At 36.3% G+C, this 23,955-nt stretch overlaps 1 long non-coding RNA gene across 3 annotated transcripts in view; it reads right to left on the bottom strand.

Annotated features, from left to right (window-relative positions):
• Positions 1-23,955, bottom strand: part of LOC123552004 (uncharacterized) — a 60,187-nt gene that overhangs the window by 17,006 nt on the left and 19,226 nt on the right. For 2 of the 3 annotated variants that reach the window (XR_008370654.1, XR_008370652.1), the window contains exons 3-5: positions 16,049-16,153; positions 1,959-2,147; positions 635-730 (exon numbers count right to left, since the gene is read on the bottom strand). This is a non-coding gene — a long non-coding RNA (uncharacterized LOC123552004). The remainder of the gene's footprint in view (positions 1-634; positions 731-1,958; positions 2,148-16,048; positions 16,154-23,955) is intronic. The other variant, XR_008370653.1, reaches the window with a different exon arrangement.

The following is a 23,955-nucleotide window of genomic DNA, read 5'->3' on the forward strand; positions in this document are numbered from 1 at the left end:
TCTGACCAAGTTTCATGAAGATACAGTCTTAAATGTGGCCTTCTACAGTGTTAACAAGTTTTTCTTTTGATTTGACCTGGTGACCTAGTTTTTGATCCCGGATGACAAAATATCAAATTTTTCCAAGACTTTGTTGACAGTAACATTCTGACCAAGTTTATCAAGATTGGGCCCAAATTGTGACCTCTGGGGTGTTAACAAGCCTTTCTTTTGATTTGACCTGGTGACCTAGTTTTTGGCCCCAGATAACCCGATATTAAATTCGTCCAAGATTTTATTGAGGGTAACATTCTGACCAAGTTTCATTAAGATTGAACCAAATATGTGACCTTTAGGGTGTTAACAAGCTTTTCCTTTTATTTGACCTGGTGACCTAGTTTTTAACCCGAGATGACCCAATATCAAACTTGTCCAAGATTTTATTTAGGGTAACATTCTGACCAAGTTTCATTAAGATTGGGCCAAAATTGTGACCTCTAGAGTGTTAACAGTCAAATTGTTGATGACGACGGACGGACAACTGACGACGGATGATGACGGACACAGGGTGATCACAAAAGCTCACCTTAAGCACTTTGTGCCCAGGTGAGCTAAAAATCAAATAAAAATTCTAAGTCCACACAAAAATCCTTACCTGAGGTAGAGATAGGTCAAAATACACCTCAAAATTGGATGTAACATACATGTTGTACAACAGAAAAGTGGTCTCGATTTTTCCCGATGACTAGAACTGAAAAAGTTACAATATAAGCTATTTATAGTAACAACAAAGGGAAGTAATTCTAATGAAGGGACCTGTGTATGACACTCATGATGGTGTACAATTGTGCCAAGTTAACATCCGACTGCCAAGTGTGATCTTGACCTTTGAGCTAAGGGTCTGAAAGTTGTGCATGACACATAATCTTATTATGAGGTATACTGGTACCAAATAATATTAAAAACCCTTCATGGATGGCAGAGTTATGGACCGGACAGGAAAAAAGCCCTGTTGACCTTTGACCTCCAATTGTGACTTTGACCTTTCAGCTAAGGGTCCAGGGTTTGCGCATGACAGATTGTCTCATCAGGGGAAACATTTGTGGCAAGTAATATTAAAATCCCCTCATGGATGAGAGTTTAAAGGACCGGACAAGAAATTGCGGATGGACGAAATGACGGATGGAAAAGTGCAGTCCTATAGTCCCCACAAAAATCCTTACCTGAGGTAGAGATAGGTCAAAATACACCTCAAAATTAAATTTCCTTAAATGGATTTGTGGGGCCTCCGTGGTTTTCAACCTGCAGGGGACTAATAAATGGTATTGCTCAAACTGAATAACGGACAAATCCGTTACTTTTTTTTTTTTTGGTTTAACATCGCACCGACACAATTATAGATCATAATGGCGACTTTCTAGCTTTGATCATGGAGGAAGACCCCAGGTGCCCCTCCATGCATTATTTCATCACAAGCGGGCACCCGGGTAGAACCACCAACGGTCCGCCTGCTTAGCTCAGTAGGGAGAGTGTTGGTCTATGGATCATGGGGTCGCGAGTTCGATCCCTGGGCGGGGAGTATGTTCTCCATGACGATTTGATAAAAGACATCGTGTCTGAAATCATTCGTCCTCCACCTCTGATAATGTGGGAAAGTTGGCAGTTACTTGCGGAGAACAGGTTTGTACTGGTACAGAATCCAGGAACACTGGTTAGGTTAACTGCCCGCCATTACATGACTGAAATACTGTTGAAAAACGGCGTTAAACCCAAAACAAACAAAGAACCACCAACCTTCCGTAAGCCAGCTGGATGGCTTCCTCACATGAAGAATTCAGCGCCCCGAGTGAGGCTCGAACCCACATCGATGAGGGGCAAGTGATTTGAAGTCAGCAACCTTAATCACTCAACCACGGAGGCCCCACAAATCCATTTAAGGAAATTGTTGAATTCAGTAAATTTAAAGAAAATATACTTACCAGCAGTACTAATTGAAGATCTGAAGATCCATGCAGTAGTGGTCTAGTAGAGAGTGAAGGCAAAAGACATACACAACACTTTGCACCATTTCACATCATCTTGGGAATAAAGTGCCTGGATCTCTACACAATGACCCTCATCTTTTCAGTTTCCATGCATGGAAATAATGAAAGTCTTAGCTCTCAAGCCTGAAATTAAGTAAGCCAAAACAGGAAAAAAAATGCAAAATTATTTTATGTTATGTTTGCTTAAATAAGGAAAGAATTCAATATTGCAGAAGTGAGCTACATGAAAACAATTCTGACAGACTGGCCTGTCCTGGTAGAGGAAGGCAAACATTCACAGAAATCTGAAAGAGAAAAAATCCTGCCCGGTCCTGGCAGGCCTTGAACCTGAAAAAAATACAAAACCTGCCCAATGTATGTTCCGTCCAAGTAAAACATGCATTAGAAGACATAGGCAGGGTATTGACCTGAAATGAATAAGAAATCCTTGCAATCCCTGATTTCCGTCTCACTCAACAAAGGAACAACTATCATCTAGCAACCCATCGGCAAGGATTGCAGATCAGTCACCCCCACACGCTTATATCTTGCGGACATATAGGCACCGGGTCCTCGATAGTCACGATAGCAGTCTTGATCAACAGTTAAGGGATCTTCAAGGCCTTAAAACCTGAAAGAAATATTCTGCTGCTTCTGTATCTTCTGCAGTCTTAGGCAGACCTTGGATCTGGAAAAGATGAAATCCTGCCCACCTCATAAAGGTTGTCCTAGGCAGGTCTTGACACTGAAAGAAAATCCTGCCCACTGTATGTATGGACGGGACACACAGTCAGTTGTCACTGGCAGGCTGTGTACCTGAAAGAATTTAAAATCCTCACAATCCCCGATTCCCATCTCTCAAAACAAAGGAATAACCTTCATCTAAACACTGCCGGTACAGAATTGTAGAACAAGCTACTCCAACGTAAAAATCTTGCGGACATATAGGCACCGGATTGTCCTCGATGGTCACGCTAGTATGTCTTGATCAATAGTAAAGGGATCTGTCAGGCCTTGGCAGCTGTAACAAAATGCAACTTTGCCAATCTTTTGAAGCAGCATCTCCTCCTCAGCAGTCTGGAAGATTGGCAGAAAAATAAAACAAAAGGAAAAAAGCTCACTCCTACCGTCTTAAAAGTAAAAAAAAAAAAGTCCATACCCTATCAAACCATAACTAAATGCAACATCAAGTTTAGAAGTATTCAAACTGAAACTTACACCAAAATTGTTTAAAACTTCTGATTAAATTTATAAAACCTAAGTAGGTCACAATAGTGCTAGATTGCCTGACCATGCTTTACATCTAGAAGGTAATATAACTAGAGTGTAACCAAGGTTTTTCTGTGATCTAGTTTTTGACCTCAAATGGTTTAGTTTCCAACTGAACCTTCCACTTTACATAATACCTGGTGACTTTAAACACAAGATGACCAAGATGAACATAAATTTAATTCAATTCCAAAAATAACCAAGTTTCTATTTTGACCTTTAGACCGGTAGAAAATATCTCTACTATTGCATTTACATGGGATTTCTATCCAATACCATTTTTAAGTATTTTTTTTTTTTACCCAAGATAACCAAGCTTGTATATTGACTTCATTTCTGACAGGCTTTCTGCAAGATAGGTAGATGTTTCCTCTATGGTGCTAACATGGATTTTTTTTACGATTGGCCTAGATTATAGCTTGGGTGACAAAGTAATACACTGCACTCTGTATCTGATTCTTTAAAAATATCATTTGATTTGGTTTCCTATTAATAGGACAGGAAAACAATATGAAATTACACTATTAAGACATTACTCAAGAGCCAATGACTTACGGGTTATTGAATCAATCTTGCCAATTACTGTCTTGCAACAATTTGTACTCAGTGTATTATGTTCTGTAAGATTGTACAAGGTCCATAACTCTTTTACAAAAATGATGTTGCCAAAAATCTTATCACAAACATTCTAGGATATGTAATATGTAACCCTGGTGAGTTTTTTAACAACTTTGAACAAAATACTCTAATTACAAATATCTTAAAATTTTAATTGGCTTTCCAAAAAGTTGCCCATAGGATTAAATGTTGAAGAAAGTTAAGATCAACTCTTGGATCCATTCTTCTCATTCACCTTGCCACTTAACTTTCCATATTATATCAACTTTAGACCTTGCCAATTTACCTTAAAAAAAAATATTCCTCAAACAGGCATTGCAAATGCCAATGAATTTAAAAACATAATTCATTTCAGTAAATTTGATTCATAAAGTAAACTATTACCAATTAAAGCCTTAATTCATACAGAAACTTTCTTCTTAATTTTTTTCTTGGCCTAGTAACCCGGTAACCTAGTCAGTATTAATGAACCCTGTTTAAATGAAATGCACCATTAACCAAAATGAATCAACTGAAGTTCATACCTTGCTTGCTTTTAAACATCAGCCATTGAGAGTATAGTACAAATACTAAGAAATAGCAACCAACACTTCACTTAAGTGAACCTTGTCAAACAAAGCCAGAGATAACAGTAGTGTAGAAGTCACAATATATACCCTTCAAATTAATCTATATTTTCTATATAATACTCTTCTAAATAGATTTAAATTTTGCAATTTTGATTTTTTCAAGGGCAATTACTCTAGAAAACTGGTCATGACTAGCAAATTATCAGAAATGACCTAGAAATATCCGGTATGCACGAGATCAAAGAACAAGAGATGTCCCTAAGACATTAATGCTCTACTATTTGAATCAGGAATATTACCCTAATTTTTAAAATACCTACAGAGTTGAATGCAAAACTTTAACCAGGATTTACTTAGTCCAAAAAGAGAGTGGGGAAGCGTAATTTGGCAATTTGGCTAAAATGAATGTCAGCGTTACGGGATTTGATGCTATCATCTATTTTTATAACCCTATAATATAATCACTTGTAAAGTTTCATTTTTAAATAACTGAAAATAATGCTCTCAAACAAGTTTTAGAAAACAACCATTATGATGCAGATTTTAAATTCTTCAAGTTTTGTTTTCTTACATTTACTAAAAAAAAAGGATTCTATCAAACATGGAAAAATCATACAAGCTTAATTGTTTTGAATTACTTTCTGTGGTAGGCCTAAATTGTATGTGTTACTTTAATATTAACTTGATAGGTCCAATATTTCCAAAATGATTAACTTATAATCTTCTAGTTTAAACATTTTTGCAATCAGAAGTTGCTAAATACTGAAAGACTGAAAGACTTCGGTCAAGAGCAACAGGTAGATGACTGGAGGTTATACAGCCTGTAAGAAGAAATGAAAGCTAGCTTGCTGTATACAACCATACATATTAAGGTAGCAGCTTTGGCTAGTCTGATGGATGAAATATACAGCCTGGTAGCACACAAGAAAGCTAGTTAGATGTAATGTAAAGAACTACCAATAAGACCCTATTGGATAGATGAGCTTATAGGAACATATAGGGTAGGCTATAAGAAGCAAAGAATGTTAAATGCTCCCTAGAAGAAACATGGGCTGGCTGGCAGTATGCAGCATCTCTCTCGGTAGCAGCTTCGGCTAGCTTGGTGGATGAAATATACAACCTGGCAGCACATGTGAGAGCTTAAATGGATATAATATGGGTCCTAATGGTAGTTACAAGGAAGAAACATATACCATATTAACATCATGGAGGGACACCATGGGATAGCTAGCTAGAGTTATGTGGATATAATAGTTGTGGATATTATAGTTAGCTTGAAGACATATACCCTAGTAGCATCATGGAGACAGCACCATGGGATAGCTGGCTAGAGTTAGGTGTATATCATAGTGAAATAAGATAGGAAAAGGAGTTAGATGGGAAAGTTAGCTAAATGTTAGCAGGAAGAAATGTATACCCTAGTAGCATCATGGGGGAACGCCATGGGATAGCTAGCTAGAAAGGTGTATATCATAGTGAAATAAGATAGGAAAAGAAGTTAGATGGGAAAGTTAGCTAAATGTTAGCAGGAAGAAATATATACCCTAGTAGCATCATGGGGGAACACCATGGGATAGCTAGCTAGAAAGGTGTATATCATAGTGAAATAAGATAGGAAAAGAAGTTAGATGGGAAAGTTAGCTAAATGCAGATACAAGCACAGCGAACAAGCTGCATTGATAGAAAAGCAATAGAGTGGAATAAAGAAAATTGATCTTATCTTTCAGTCTTTAAATACAGAGCTTTTTTCAAAATAGCACAATCAATAATTCATGTGATCAATCAATAGATATTTCACTCAAATTCGACAAAATATATGAAAAACTACTTACAGTAACCAGTGCTTATGCTAATGCTAAGGGTGCATGAGAGGTATAGCACATTTCATTACCTCTCAAAACTTATCTCATTTGTACCAAGTATGCTAGTAGGTTTCCACAGGATGTTCATATACATTTTTTCCAATTTTTAAGCATATACTTGAGCTGTCAAAGTTTGATACAAAGTTGACCTCTTATGTATTTTCTTTATGTTGTAAAGTATTTAAATCTGCACTAAAATGGTTATTCTCATATCATAATATTATCTTGTATCAAGACAAACTGTAATGTTTAAGCTAAATTCAATCTTTTCCTGTGAGTTTTCACCACATACACTTTTCATTACATTTGAACTGCAAATTCTGTAACTTATGAAATATGCATGTCTCCCAAGTTATTTGAAAATATTTCCATAAAACTTCAAATTTGACCTGAAATACTGCCTATATGACCTTTACCTTGACCTTTCAAAGTGTAAACTTGACCCCAAAATGAACAAACTTGACTGGTGCAGAACGCAAACAATTTTGCTAAGCTATATAAAGATATCTAATGCTGCACCAACATTACTTTGGTAAACTGTGTGTCAATTTCTTGAAAAATTTTCAAATTGGAAAAAAAGAAAAAACAGCACACATAGTAAAATGGTGCCTGTGCGGCCTTTGATCTCACCATACCACAATGTAGTTACCTTGACCTTGAATTGATAGGACTTAAAAAACATTCCCCAATCATTATGACAAAAATTTATGAGCAAAGCCAATCCTAGAATTTTATTGAAAGTCATACTTTTATTTTTAGCTCTAAATTTACAAGCACAAATTAGTTAAATGTTGGTCTCTATTTCATAGTACAAACTGAACCACATTGATGAATATTGCCGAAGTTAGCAGACTAAGATGTAACATTTAGGGAAGTGAAGACCTGAACATTTGCTTTGCTTATGTCAGTGCTGGACTCAGCTATAATTTTGCTCAATGTATTTTAAGTTTTCAAAAAATGTTAAGATTTTAATTTTTCAAAAACTTTCAAACAAAGTTAACACTTTCACTGCAAATACAGAAATGCTCTATCAAAACTGTTCTATATTAAAAAATCCTTCAGTTGTTGCTGAAAGGAATCTGTCTTACAAATAATATATGCTTTGAATTTCTTTAATTTTATGCTTTGAATTTCATAAAAATAAAAATCATGAAAGAAAGGTGTAATTGTACCAATTTATTTTATATATCTGTTAAATTATCAAAAAGTAGTTCTAAAGAAAAGTATTCATGACCTACAAATTTAAGAATCATGCAATGTCTGTGAAAGAAATCCCATTCAAAATAAAGTAAGTTCTTAAAGCAAACATTAACAAAAATATGCCTTTTCCCCTTATTATCCCCTTTGCATAAAACTTTAAAAAAATCTGTATACATCCTAAAATTTAATCTATTACTTCCTGAATATCTAATAACATACAAGTATAAGGCAGATAGGACAGATTTTTTTCTAAGTTGTATGAAAACTATCTTGAACAAATTTTGAATACATTTGTATGTGGTAAATAGGGTTGGTAGGCCAATGGTAAACAGACCAATCTCTAAATCCTGAAATACAGTAGTTCAATATTAGTCAGCAGCCAATATTTCTTAACCCAGTCCTATGATATCACAAACAGCTAAGATTCACGTCAAAATTGTTTGACACTGAAACTGTTCTGACATTAATCCATAGCCAGCTGCAAGTATTTTTGAAAGATGATCAACACTATGAGAATGTTTGACTCAATTCAGGAGAAATTTAACTTTTTTAAATTGTGTTTATCAGCTGAAAAATGACCAGTAATACAGTTCACATACTGACCTAGAAAAGAATGGTGTCTTTAAATGCAGTTACATGAACCAGCAGACATTCCACCTATTTCCCTTTTCAATGACTTTTTTCAGTGTTTTTGAAAGATTGGTGGCATTTAGGTCAAAAGTGTATTGATTTTCTAGTTAATCATCTAATATTGAAAACAAAAAATACATTACCTAACATACACATGTTTCTTTACAATTTTCCCAGATCAGCTATAAAAGCAGTTGAAAGATTACAAATGCCTCCAAAATGAATGACATTGTCCGTAAATGCAATTTAAACCTGAATCAGAAGCACTTCCCCCGCTACTGATGTATTGTATGTATTAAAGAAATTTGACAAAAAGTATTTAATAGTCTAGTATCACTAGAGCCCTTTCATTTCATGCTATTTGAAGAATCCAATCCCTTTTAAATGATATTCTTGTAACTTGAAGCCAAAAATAAATGATTCTAACACTTTGGTTTATTCATAAATCTTTAACCAGTACCTCTTTACCAGTTTATCATGGGTAATTATTGACGAGAAGCTGTTTTCTACTTTTAGTACCAGTGACCCAATTTCAGTAGCCTTTAATAACAAGAGCTGTCGGAGGACAGCAACGCTGGACTATACAACAGCCTTGTCAATTGAATTAATACAAAAGTTGAAAAAGGGGCATAATTTGGTAAAATGCAAAGTAAATGTATTGAACCTCTGTATTGCATGTCATATCATGACAGTTAACATGTGTGTGAAGTTTCGATCCTTTCCAATGTGTGGATACTGAGATACCAGCTTACATACAAAAACTTAACCAAAAACTGCTAAGTCAACAAGAGGACCATGATGGTCCTGAATCGCTCACCTCTTCCCACATGACCCAGTTTTTGACACAGTGACCTAGTTTTTGAGCTCATGTGACCCAGTTTTGAACTTGACCTAGATATTATCAAGATAAAAATGCTGACCAATTTCCATAAAGATCCATTGAAAAATATGGTCTCTAGAGAGATCACAAGGTTTTTCTATTATTTGACCTATTGACCTAGTTTTCAAAGGTACGTGACCCTGTTTTGAACTTTACCTAGATATCATCAAAGTGAAAATTCTCACTAATTTTCATGAAGATCTCATGAAAAATATGGCCTCTAGAGAGGTCACAAGGTTTTTCTATTTTTATACATACTGGCCTAGTTTTTGACTGCACGTGACCCAGTTTCTAAACTGACCTAGATATCATCAAGTTGAACATTCAGATCAATTTTTATGAAGATCCATTGAAAAATATGGCCTCTAGGGAGGTCAAAAGATTTTTCTAATTTTAGACCTACTGACCTAATTTTAGACCTACTGACCCAGTTTCAAACTTGACCTATATATCATCAAGATCAACATTCAGATCGACTTTCATACAGATCCCATGAAAAATGTGGCCTCTAGAGAGGTCACAACATTTTTTCATTATTTGACCTACTGACCTACTTTTTGAAGGCATGTGACCCACTTTCAAACTTGACCTAGATATCATCAAGATAAACATTCTGACCAATTTTTATGGAGATCCTTTCACAAGTATGGCCTCTAGAGAGGTCACATGGTTTTCCAATTTTTAGACCTACTGACCTAGTTTTTGACCGCACATGACCCTGTTTCGAACTTGACCTAGATATCATCAAGCTGAACATTCAGACCAACTTTCATACAGATCCCATGAAAAACATGGCCTCTAGGAGGTCATAAGGTTTTTCTATTATTTGATCTACTGACCTAGTTTTTGATGGCACGTGACCCACTTTCGAACTTGATCTAGGTATCATCAAGATGAACATTCAGACCAACTTTCATACAGATCCCATGAAAAATATGGCCTCTAGAGAGGTCACAAGGTTTTTCTATTATTTGACCTACTGACCTAGTTTTTGAAGGCACATGACCCACTTTCGAACTTGACCTAGATATCATCAAGGTGAACATTCTGACCAATTTTCATGAAGATCTTATGAAATATATGGCCTCTAGAGAGGTCACAAGGTTTTTCTATTTTTAGACCTACTGACCTAGTTTTTGACCGCACGTGACCCAGTTTCAAACTTGACCTAGATATTATCAAGATGAACATTCAGATCAACTTTCATACAGATCCCATGAAAAATATGGCCTTTAGAGAGGTCACAAGGTTTTTCTATTGTTTTACCTACAGACCTAGTTTTTGAAGGAACGTGACCCAGTTTCGAACTTGACCTAGATATCATCAAGGTGAACGTTCTGACCAATTTTCATGAAGATCTTATGAAATATATGGCCTCTAGAGATGTCACAAGGTTTTTCTATTTTTAGACCTACTGACCTAGTTTTTGAAGGCACGTGACCCAGTTTCAAATTTGACCTAGATATCATCAAGATGAACATTCTGAACAATTTTCATGAAGATCTTATGGAATATATGGCCTCTAGAGAGGTCACAAGGTTTTTCTATTTTTAGACCTACTGACCTAGTTTTTGATGGCACGTGACCCAGTTTTGAACTTGACCTAGATATCATCAAGATGAACATTCTGACCAATTTTCATAAAGATCCCACAAAAAATGTGACCTCTAGAGTGGTCACAAGCAAAAGTTTACGGACGCACGGACGACGGACACCGCGCGATCACAAAAGCTCACCTTGTCACTTTGTGACAGGTGAGCTAAAAAAAGGGGCATAATTTTGTAAAAATGCAAAGTAGAGTTATGGGACCTTCACAGTGCATGTTAGATCATGACAGTGAACAAGTGTGTGAAGTTTCAATCCATTCCAATTAGTGGATACTGAGATATCAGATTACATACAAAAATTTAACCAAAAGCTGCTAAATCGAAAAAGGGGCATAATTTTGAAAAAAAAAGAGTAGAGTTATGGGACTTGCTTAGTGCATGTCAGATCATGACAGTGAACAAGTATGTGAAGTTTCAATCCATTCCCATTATTAAGTACTGAGATACCAGCTTACATACAAAACCTTAACTAAAAATTTCTAAGTCGAAAAAGGGGCATAATTTTGAAAAAAAAAAGAGCAGAGTTATGGGACTTGCTTAGTGCATGTCAGATCATGACAGTGAACAAGTATGTGAAGTTTCAATCCATTCCCATTAGTAAGTACTGAGACACCAGCTTACATACAAAACCTTAACCAAAAATTTCTAAGACGAAAAAGCAGCATAATTTTGTAAAAAAGCAAAATAGAGTTATGGAATCTGTGCAGTGTAGGTCAGTTTATCACAGTGAATAAGTGTGTGAAGTTTCAATCCATTCCCACAAGTGGTTACTGAGATACCAGCTTACATACAAAACCTTAACCAAATCGGGACGCGGACGCCGACGCATGGGCGAGTCCAATAGCTCTACTATTCTATGAATAGTTGAGCTAAAAACTGTAGAAGCTTATAAACTTGCTATACACTAAGTTTGGTGACAATATGCTGTTTTAGTAATGGTGACCTTGACCTAATTTGGCCTGGAGACCCCCAGTCTTAAGCCTTCTCTTCAAAAGCTTTCTATCAAGTTTCATTGCAATATCTATTTCATAATTTCAAACTTGCTACACACCATGTTTGGGTGACAACTAAATTATTGACCTGAAAGCGCATTTGATGTGGTTAACCTAACCAAATTCAGTTACCACATTGGCAGAAAACTGTATACAGTGACCAACTGCCTCAATACAATCCCAAGCTAGGGCTGAACATGAATTTAGTGAATAAACATCAATTTGAACTACAACCAAGATTGACCATGCTTGTCAGCCCAAACTTGGTAACCAGGATTTTCAAAATTGGGCCTTGTGATGATTCATTGAAATCCCTTGAAATCTTAAAAGTTATTTCTGAATGAACAATCTGGAGGAAAAGTGCCATTGTCTGTCACCTAATCTTTGAGAGACAGAACTGACTCTCTACATACCTTCTCATTATGCTTGACTTTTGATAAAGGTTTCAATGGAATCCATTGAATAGTTTAAAAGTTTAAATATTGTTGAGACACAAAATAAGTATTACAGTACATTTAATGTGTAATACTGGTGACCTTGACATCTGATGTACTGACCTCAGACTGACTGTTTTCCATTACATAACATCAAGCTGAACATTTCATTTAAATTACACTAGATGTTTTGGAGAAACTAACAGTGCGATTATATGAGAACATGAAAATAGTCAAAATCTGACGGTACATTACACTAAATTTGACTTGGAACTTTATGAGGAAGTGGCAAGAATAGTGCAAGGTGCATGCTGGGATGCTGAACAATGCAGGAGAACAGTGCAAGGGAAGGATGCAAAGGGAAGGAAGAACATAAAGTCCCAGGTCAAAATTGTAGTATAATGAACTTAGAAAATTGTGGAACCATAAAAAGATAATGTAACAGCAGATGTATGATTATGCAAAAAGCCTGCCTCCAATTTTACTAAGTTGTTGAACTTTTCACAAAATATTTTTATTTAAGCTAAACAGATTAAGAGCAATTTAATTAGGCTTAAATGTGCTATAAAGTGTAACCAATTTGCAAAATCTAATTATTTAGACTTAATACAGAAATACAGAAAGATAAGTGCCAAAACAGGATCATAGTAAATGGTTGCAGAGAACCAATCAATCTGTTTCAAATTATGACAATGGCTTTTTAGATTTGGAACTCCTAAATCTGTTCCCAGTTAAGACAATATTGTTCAAAGGAAATTAACTTGTGCAGAGCCCTACCATATGCAAGTAAATGATTTTAAGTAGTGATATTGGTTAGCTCAGAGCCTGACATACTTTTCCTAATTAACTTAGCAAATATAGTGTAAACCAACTTGACTATTGAGAGGGCATCGGTTAAGACCTGACATGGTTTTCCCAATTAACGTTTAAAAGACAGTGGTTCATATCTATTGTAAAGCAAGTTGTCTAATGAGAGAATAGTGGTTGAGACTTGACATGGTTTTCCCAATTAACTTTTAGGGGATACCGATTCAAATCTATTGTAAACCAAGTTGACTATTGAGAGCATACTGGTTTAGACCTGGTATGTTTTCCCAATTAACTTTTAGAGGATACTTGTTCAAATATAGTGTAAACCAACTTGAATATTGAGAGGACATTGGTCAAGACCTGACATGGTTTTCCTCAATTAACTTTTAAAGGATACTGGTTCACATCTATCGTAAACCAAGTTGACTAACAGCAGTGGTTGAGACCTGACATGGTTTTCCTCAATTAACTTTTAAAGGATACTGGTTCACATCTATCGTAAACCAAGTTGACTAACAGCAGTGGTTGAGACCTGACATGGTTTTCCCAATTAACTTTTAGAGGATACTGGTTCAAATCTATTGTAAACCAAGTTGAATACTGAGAAAATACTGGTTTAGACCTGATGTGGTTTTCCCAATTAAGTTTTTGAGGATACTAGTTCAGATCTAGTGCAAATCAAAATAATATCTAAATCTATTAAGATATTTGTTCACAACATTCAAATGTTTTTCCAAAATTAATATTTCAGAGCACACTGGTTCAGATCTATTGCAAATCAAGACAACGACTATAATAATTGTGAATACACTGGGTACACTAGTTTAAAGCACTGATACATTTTCCCCAATTAATTTATTGTGAGGATACTGGTTTATTTCTCTGACAGATTACAATTTTGCAATTTGCTTTCCAGATAACCCATTTCATAGTTTTTGAATGACCTGACCCAAACAAATCAAAAATTATTTATCAACAAACTTGAGCATATAATCAGCATATACATGTGCTATGTAAAAATAATTGAGTTATGGCCCTTCTAATGGTAACTGTATCCAAATATATAAATATTATTAGTAAACCAAACTGTTTCATGTATTAAATTTCTTGAAAATCTTCAAAATATATAGCCTACATAAACTACTACTTGTACATTGAAATATTAAAACAGCAAAAACCATACAAATCAATTATTTTACCTTTTGTATGTGACAAATAGAATTATGGTCCATAGAGCAAAGACCTTGAACCATAACTGAATTTTAGGATATATACAGTTTCATCTCCCCTTTGTGTGATGGCAATTTTAATGTAATAAACAGAACTCAATTACACTGAATATATTGACAGATGGCAATGAGAAGAAATGCAATATGCAAGAACCATAACTCTGAATTGATTATTTACAAGTTAATCTTCTCCCCTTATATTTTTTATGAATTCTTATTGAATTCATACAATTATTTGATATAAGTATTGGTATCTAGGATGAAACTAGAATTTTCAAGCCAAAAGGGCACAATATTTATTTGTTAAGACAAAAATATATATTATACCAATTATATTACCAATTAACAGAGAAGACTGCTCCTTGCATGTCAAAGTTACAGCTCAGAAAAGATCTAACATGACCTTTGACCTCTTTATTAATGAAACCTTGACCTTTGAGATAGAAACCTGCATCTTACTCCAAACACTATTTCACTGTGGCAAACAGTTATGGCCCTGACAAGACCTTACATGAACTTTAACCCCTAAATGTGACCTTGACCTTCAAGAAATAATATGAAGACTGATCCATGCATGTCAATGTTGCAGTTTGGACATGCTGTATTCCCTTTGATACCCTTAAGTGTGACCATAACCTTTGAATTAGCAGACTGCAGCTTGTGCTCTATAGGCAAATAAAACTGGCAAATATAAAAAATACTGCTTATGCATGTCAAAGATATCACCCACATGAAATTAGATAGACATAAGACCTTAAGCAAATAACCATGGATTTTACAGAAAACTGGTTCAAGCCTAACACAACATGACCTCTGCGCTTTATCAGAAAAAAATACTTATCGCCTAATCACTCAACAATCTGATCAACCAATACAAGTCTAAACAAGAGCACCGCCTTGCGGGTGCTGACGCTCATCTGATTTTTTTTGTGTAATAGAAATATTGTCCTACCCATGATTTTCTAAGTCTAAAAAGGGCCATCATTCTTGCAAAAAGCAGGATAGAGTTATGTTTCTTGATGTACAGTGTCCACTTATGATGGTGAAAAACTGTTGCAAGTTTTAAAGCAATAGCTTTGATAGTTTATGAGAAAAGTTGACTTAAACATAATACTCAACCAAGAAAATGATTTTCTAAGTCCAAAAGGGGCAATAATTATTGCAAAAAGCAGGATGGAGTTATGTTGCTTGCTGTACAGGGTCAGCTTATGATGGTGAACAAGTGTTGCAAGTTTCAAAGCAATAGCTTTGATAGTTTAAGAGAAAAAGTTGACCTAAACATAAAACTTAACCAAGAAATCTGATATTTTCTAAGCCCAAAAAGGGGGCCATAAATCTTGCAAAAAGCAGGACGGAGTTATGTTTCTTGCTATACAGGGTCAACTTATGATGGTGAACAAGTGTTGCAAGTTTTAAAGCAATAGCTTTGATAGTTTAGGATAAAAGCTGACCTAAACATAAAACTTAACCAAGAAAACTGATTTTCTAAGTCCAAAAGGGGCAATAAATCTTGCAAAAAGCAAGATGGAGTTATGTTTCTTGATGTACAGGGTCTGCTTATGATGGTAAACAAGTATTCCAAGTTTCAAAGCAATAGCTTTGATAGTTTAGGAGAAAAGTTGACCTAAACATAAAACTTAACCAAGAAATCTGATATTTTCTAAGTACAAAAGGGGCCATAAATCTTGCAAAAAGCAAGATGGAGTTATGTTTCTTGCTATACAGGGTCAGCTTATGATGGTGAACAAGTATTCCAAGTTTCAAAGCAATAGCTTTGATAGTTTAGGAGAAAAGCTGACCTAAACATAAAACTTAACCAGGCAACGCCGACGCCGACGCCGACAACCGCTCAAGTGATGACAATAACTCATCATTTTTTTTCAAAAAATCAGATGAGCTAAAAAGCAAAACTCTATTTAAACATTCTTTTTTAAAATTATTTTACCTTCCTTCCATGCTCTGTGCTCTTTTTTTTGTCCTTTACCAACTGTGTGCTGAATGAACATGCACTCTCAACAACCACAAGCATCACATGATTAGCATTGGTTAGCTGTAGAATAAAGGTATAGAGTAGTAAATAAATTTACAGTATCACGGGTACTAAACAGTGCCTGCGGTACTGACTGTGCCGACGAGGATTGAAGGCACTTCGCTTCCTGTACCGCAGGTACTTCGTCAATGTTTACAAAACGAGCGAGATTGGTGAGTGATTTTTGTCATTTTTGTCATCTTGTTACTGCATGAAGCATTTTTTCAAAAATCGGGGAATGTAGCGGGGTGTAGATGTATCTTATCTACATATCCGTGCTAAAATTTGTGGCAAAAGATCAATTTCCTAGAAACGTAAGGACAAATAAGTTGGGAATGAAATGTGTTTTTTCACATCAGTGACTGTTTACACTCGATTTCTTTTCGCTGACCCAAACGATGTCGTCTCTGCCGTCGTAAATTATATTTATAAATGACATGTGATCTGCTAAAACATAAAATGTGTCCAGAAAATTCCGAATTTGAACGTTATGCCAATTTTGAAAAAGTGCCGCAGGCATTTCGACGATGCCGCAGCCCTTCGAGGTGCCGCAGGCACTTTCAAAAAGTATCGGGACATAAATTTGGCCGAAGCTAGACAAGTGGAAGAACAGAGAAACAGAAGGGCGGAAACTAAATGCCCCCATGATACTGTAGTAAATTGACTTTATAGTTGTAAAATAAAAGGGACCAAACCTTGTAACGCTTTAAATATCAATCCATTATGAAGGTTTAGGCTATATACCAATAAAAATTTTCAGATAAAATTCAGCTACTTCAGAACAATTTTGTTACAGTTTCTAGATTTTCACTCCGTCGTAGACCTATTTTCCACAAGATACCCGTACATTTCCTGCAAGAAAACGAAAAGAAAAAGGGATGTTTAATAGTATGCAGTGAAATGCAAGTCAACTGAAGTCAGGTACCCTCATATTGCCGCATTTCAGAAAGCGGTCAGCAGAATAAAACCCTACTTTGTTTTCACGTAAAACAACTCGAAAACATGCGAGTATTAGCATGAAAAGTGTCCTATTTTATTTAAAATTCATTCCACGAGTGAAAAAATGCTCATTTGGCTCCCGATTTACGCACAATTGCGCAAAAAAATGGAAAAATTAGGATCTATTTACTAGAGACTTCTTTCGACTACACCACGGAAGCACATTTTTGACCGAATTACAGCATTATAACCTCTGCCATGAGAAAGGCAGGTTACAATATATAAGCTGTCGCGATACTTCAAGAAATTATCGTGATAAAGCGAAGTTTTCTAATAAGAGTCTCAATAGTCAGAAGTTTCCTGTAAATATTATTGCGATGATTCACATTACAATCTCGATACCATTTGTGTAAGAGCCCATTGTGGACAGCTAACATTTACTAGCTAGACAGTTACATTGTATTTCGGTATAAAATCAGAAACTATATTGATGTTGAAATTTTCTGTAGTTATTTTAATAGCCTAACGTTTCCTGGAAATATTAAGTATATCTACAAAAAAAAAAATATAGCCCTATATTGTAAAAATGTTTTCAGAAAAATGGAGAACTTAATAAGTATAGCTCATAAACGATCAAACGGGAGAATTTTTACATGTACGTAAAAACCTATTCGTTTCCTGCAAACAAAACTTTAAAAAAAAAAGAATAACATATCGGGCAGCATAGGATGGACAGAGAAGGCAATTTTCAAAAAGCATAATATTTGGGAAATAAACTGACCGGAACAATCGCGTACTAGAGTTTAAGATTACCCGCAAAGATAAACCGATTGCTATACTTTTTATATTTGTGAATATAAAATATAAATCGTACGAATGCGAGTTATTTGAGATTTGGTTAGTTATGGACCAAATTTATGAAACTTTTCGAAGTGCCTGCGGCACCTCGAAGGGGCTGCGGCATCGTCGAAATGCCTGCGGCACTTTTTCAAAATTGGCATAACGTTCAAATTCGGAATTTTCTGGACACGTTTTATGTTTTAGCAGATCACATGTCATTTATAAATATGACTTACGACGGCAGAGACGGCATCGTATTGGTCAGCGAAAAGAAATGAGTCTAAACAGTCACTGATGTGAAAAAAATCACGTTTCATTCCAAACTTATTTGTCCTTACGTTTCTAGGAAATTGATCTTTTGCCACAAATTTAAGCATGGATATGTAGATAAGATACATTTACACCCCGCTACATTCCCCGATTTTTGAAAAAATGCTTCATGCAGTTACAAAATGATAAAAATGACAAAAATCACTCACAGATCTCGCTCGTTTTGTAAACATTGACGAAGTACCTGCGGTACAGGAAGCAAGGTGCCTTCAATCCTCGTCGGCACAGGCAGTGCCGCAGGCACTGTTTAGTACCCGTGAGTATGTGCTATACAAAATTAGAAGCCTGAGAGCTGTAACAGTCGTTAATTCATAAAATATTGAGGCAAGAGTTATGCACCTTGTGCCATATAGTGTGGGTGATGATGTGAAACAAGTCTGAACAAGGCAGTATGAAAGACAGCTAAATCCCCCGCCACTGTTATGGATAGTGAAAGGGCAAACCTTTGACCTTTAGCTGTGACCTTGAACTTGAACTGATATGGCTGACTCATGAATTCTGCACAACATCTTGATAAGGTGATCATTTGACCCAAGTTTTATGAAAATCCTTCAAGGGGTTTAGGAAATACAGAGCTCAAACCTTTGACCTTGAGTTGTGACCTTGACCTTCAGTTGACATGGTTGACTCATGAGCTCTTGAGATGATCAATTGACCCAAGTTTGATGAAAATCCTTCAAGGGGTTTAGGAGATGCAGAGTGGACACAAAATGGAAGGCTCAAACCTTTGACCCTAAGCTGTGACCTTGAGCTTGAGCCAGCATGGCTGACTCGTAAGTTCTGCACACCAATTTGATAAAGTGATCATTTCACCCAAGTTTTATAAAATTCCTTGAAATGGGTTTAGGAGATATAGAGCAGTCACGAAATGGAAGACTAAAACCTTTGATCTTGAGTTGTGACCTTGAGCCGGCATGGCTGAGTCATGAGTTTTGCACATCACCTTGATGAGGTGATCATTTGACCCAAGTTTGATGAAAATCCTTCAATGGGTTTAGGAGATATAGAGCAGACACAGAATGGAAGGCTCAAACCTTTGACCTTCAGTTGTGACCTTGACCTTGAGCTGGCATGGCTGACTCATGGGTTCTGCACATTGTCTTGATGAGGTGATCATTTGACCCAAGTTTTATAAAATTTCTTCAAGGGGTTTAGGAGATATAGAGGGGACACAAAATGGAAGGCTCAAACCTTTGACCTTCAGTTGTGGCCCTCATCTTGAGCTGGCATGGCTGACTCGTGGATTCTGCACATTATCTTGATGAGGTGATCATTTGACCCAAGTTTCATGAAAATCCTTCAAGGGGTTTAGGAGATATGGAGCGGACGGGAAAGTGTTACGACAGACGGACGGAAGGACAGAGACCATTCTTATAACCCCCCCACCACTTGTTGTGGGGGATTAATTAAATCCATTTAGTAATAACTATAATATAGTGAAAATGCATCAAAATTACCCTTAATTCAAAGTAAAAGGGGACATAATTCATTAACAAGAGCTACTGGAGGACAGCAATGCTCCACTATTCCACAGCCTTGTCAATTGAATGAATACAAAAGTCAACAAGAGCCATCTTGACAGCGCACTCAACTTTTCTCAGTGCTTGACTCTGAATAGAGCTTTGCCAGTAAAAAAAATCCAAGTTAAAAAGGGACATAATTCTGTCAAAATTCAAATCAAAGTAATGGAAACTGTTTTTCCTGGTGTAGGTAAATAACTATTTTAAGTTTCAAGTCAAAAGCTTTAATAGTAACAGAGATATTTGACTTTATCAAAAATTTTAACCAAAAATTCTAAGTTAACAAGAGCTGTCCGTAAGACAGCGAGCTCCACTATTCTAGGATTTGACAGTAAAATGAATATATGTCTGAATAAGAGACCTTTACTTTAAAAGGAAGATACATCAAGGGGCATAATTCCATCAAATACACAAATTTGAGTTATTAGGATTGTTACAACACATGCAGATGATGACGATAAAGATATCAAGAATTTCAAGTCATTATCTTATATAGTACCAAAGTTATGTCCAGAAAATGATGTTTGTAAAAAATGTAAGTATAGAAGGGGCATAATTTGGTCAAAAATACAAATCAGAGTTATGGGGATTGTTACCACATATGCAGATGATGATGATAAAGATACATTTTAAGTTTCAAGTCTTTATCTTATATTGCATTAAAGTAGTATCCAGAAAGCGAAGATTTGCAAAAAAGTTTAAGTACAAAAGGGGCATAATTCTATCAAAGACACAATTAGAGTCATGGGGTATGTAGCCACACATGCAGATGATTATAAACAAATACTTTTAATTTCAAGCCATTATCTTTTAAAGTACCAAAGATATGTCTTATAAACCAAGCTTTCAAAAAAATTTAACATGAAAATAATTCAAGTGTAACTCCTTGGTGACCTTAACCTTGTGTATAATGGGCCAAGCCCCTACACATACTTTGTTTGTATGCTGGACAATGTTTATGTGAACTTACAGTATGATATAAGCAAAAGTAACAAAGATATGATAGAAAAACAAAGGTTGCCGAAAAACTTTAACCTTAAAAATAACCAAAGTATAACACCTTGGTGACCTTGACCTTGAGCATAATGGGCTCAGCCCCTACACATACTTTGTTTGTATACTGGACAGTGTTTATGTGAAGTAACAGTAAGATATAAGCAAAAGTAACAAAGAGATGACAGAAAAACAAGAGGACCATGATGGTCCTGAATCGCTCACCTATCCCCACATGACCCAGTGTTCAACTGAGTATGACGTCGTTATTTCTATTATTTGACATAGTGACCTAGTTTTTGAGCACATGTGACCTAGATATCATCAAGATAAAAAATTCTGACCAATTTTCATGAAGATCCATTGAAAAATATGGCCTCTAGAGAGGTCACAAGGTTTTTCTATTATTTGACCTAATGACCTAGTTTTTGAAGGCACGTGACCCACTTTTAAACTTGACCTAGATATCATCAAGGTGAACATTCTGACCAATTTTCATGAAGATCTCGTGAAAAATATGGCCTCTAGAGAGGTCACAAGGTTTTTCTATTTTTCGACCTACTGACCTAGTTTTTGACCGCACATGACCCAGTTACGAACCTGACCTAGATATCATCAAGCTGAACATTCTCACCAATTTTCATGAAGATCCATTGAGAAATATGGCCTCTAGAGAGGTCACAAGGTTTTTTCTATTTTTAGACCTACTGACCTAGTTTTTGACCCCACGTGACCCAGTTTCGAATTTGACTTAGATATCATCAAGATGAACATTCTGACCAATATTCATGAAGATCTCGTGAAAAATATGGCCTCTAGAGAGGTCACAAGGTTTTTCTATTTTTAGATCTACTGACCTAGTTTTTAACCCCACGTGACCCAGTTTCGAACTTGACCTAGATATCTTCAAGGTAAACATTCTGACCAATTTTCATGAAGATCCATTGAAAAATATCGCCTCTAGAGAGGTCACAAGGTTTTCTTATTTTTAGACCTACTGACCTAGTTTTTGATGGCACGTGACCCAGTTTCGAAATTGACCTAGATATCATCAAGGTGAACATTCTGACCAACTTTCATGAAGATCCATTGAGAAATATGGCCTCTAGAGAGGTCACAAGGTTTTTCTATTTTAAGACCTACTGACCTAGTTTTTGACCCCACATGACCCAGTTTCGAACTTGACCTAGATATCATCAAGGTGAACATTCTGACCAATATTCATGAAGATCTCATCAAAAATATGGCCTCTACAGAGGTCACAAGGTTTTTCTATTTTTAGATCTACTGACCTAGTTTTTAATCCCACGTGACCCAGTTTCGACCTTGACCTAGATATCATCAAGGTGAACATTCTGACCAATATTCATGAAGATCTCATCAAAAATATGGCCTCTACAGAGGTCACAAGGTTTTTCTATTTTTAGATCTACTGACCTAGTTTTTAATCCCACGTGACCCAGTTTCGAACTTGACCTAGATATCATCAAGGTGAACATTCTGACCAATTTTCATGAAGATCCATTGGGAAATATGGCCTCTAGACAGGTCACAAGGTTTTTCTATTTTTAGACCTAATGACCTAGTTTTTGACCCTACGTGACCCAGTTTCAAACTTGACCTAGATATCATCTAGGTAAACATTCTGACCAATATTCATGAAGATCTCATGAAAAATATGGCCTCTAGAGAGGTCACAAGGATTTTCTATTTTTAGACCTACTGACCTAGTTTTTGACCCCACGTGACCCAGTTTCGAACTTGACTTAGATATCATCAAGGTGAACATTCTGACCAATTTTCATGAAGATCTCGTGAAATATATGTCCTCTAGAGAGGTCACAAGGTTTTTCTATTTTTAGACCTACTGACCTAGTTTTTGACGGCACGTGACCCAGTTTCGAACTTGACCTAGATATCATCAAGATGAACATTCTGACCAACTTTCATAAAGATCCCATGAAAAATGTGACCTCTAGAGTGGTCACAAGCAAAAGTTTACGGACGCACGGACGGACGACGGACACCGCGCGATCACAAAAGCTCACCTTGTCACTTTGTGACAGGTGAGCTAACAAAGGTTGCCAAAAAACTTTAACCTTAAAAATAACCGAAGTATAACACCTTGGTGAACTTGACCTTGGGCATAATGGGCTCAGCCCATACACATACTTTGTTTGTATACTGGACAATGTTTATATGAAGTTACAGTAAGATATAAGCAATAGCAACAAAGATATGACAGAAAAACAAAAGTTGCCGAAAAACTTTAACCAAGAAGTGTCACGCTGATGCCGGGGCGAGTAGTATATCCCCGCTATTCTCTGAGTAGTGGAGCTAAAACAGGGCATAATTCTGTCAAAATTCAATCAGAGTTATGGGGATTGTTTCTACTGGTACAGACTTTGAAGGTTAACTAGAAATTGCTTTTGTAAAAAGTGCATGTCTCCACCAATGCAAAGTCCTATAGGCAAGAAGCCAATAGGGGTCATGAGTGACAGTCAAAGAGACACTGATGGTTGGCTGCAATAGGGATCATCTACTTGGCATGTCCAGTCATCCCGCTAAATTTCAACACTCTTGGCCTAGTGGTTCTCAAGTCACTGTTCAGGCTCCTGTGATCTTGACCTTTCATCAAGTGACCTCAAAATAAAATAGGTTCATCTACTCTGCATGTCCAATCATCCTATTAAGTTTCAACATTCTAGGTCAAGTGGTTCTCTAGTTATTGATCGGAAATGGTTTTCAATGTTTAGGCCCCTGTGACCTTGACCTATAATAGACTGACCCCAAAATCAATAGGGGTCATCTACTTTGGTATGGTTTTCAATGTTCAGGCCCCTGTGACCTTGACCTTTGACGGAGTGACCCCAAAAACAATAGGGGTCGTGTACTCTAGCAGCCCTAAATGGTTATTTTCCGGAAATGATATTAGATGACCAGGGCCCTGTGACCTTGATTTTTAATACACTGACCCCAAAATCGTTAGGGGTCATCTACTCTGCATGTTCAATAATCCAGTGAAGTTTCAACATTCTGGGTCAAGTGGTTCTCAAGTTACTGATCGGAAATTGTTTTCCATGTCAGGCTCCTGTGACCTTGACTCTTAACAGAGTGACCCCAAATCGATAGGGTCATCTACTCTGCATGTCCATTCATCCTATGAAGTTTTTCAACATGTCTGGATCAAGAGGTTCTCAG

This window comes from Mercenaria mercenaria, chromosome 4 (assembly GCF_021730395.1).
Source record: "Mercenaria mercenaria strain notata chromosome 4, MADL_Memer_1, whole genome shotgun sequence".
NCBI classification, from domain to species: Eukaryota; Metazoa; Mollusca; class Bivalvia; order Venerida; family Veneridae; genus Mercenaria; species Mercenaria mercenaria.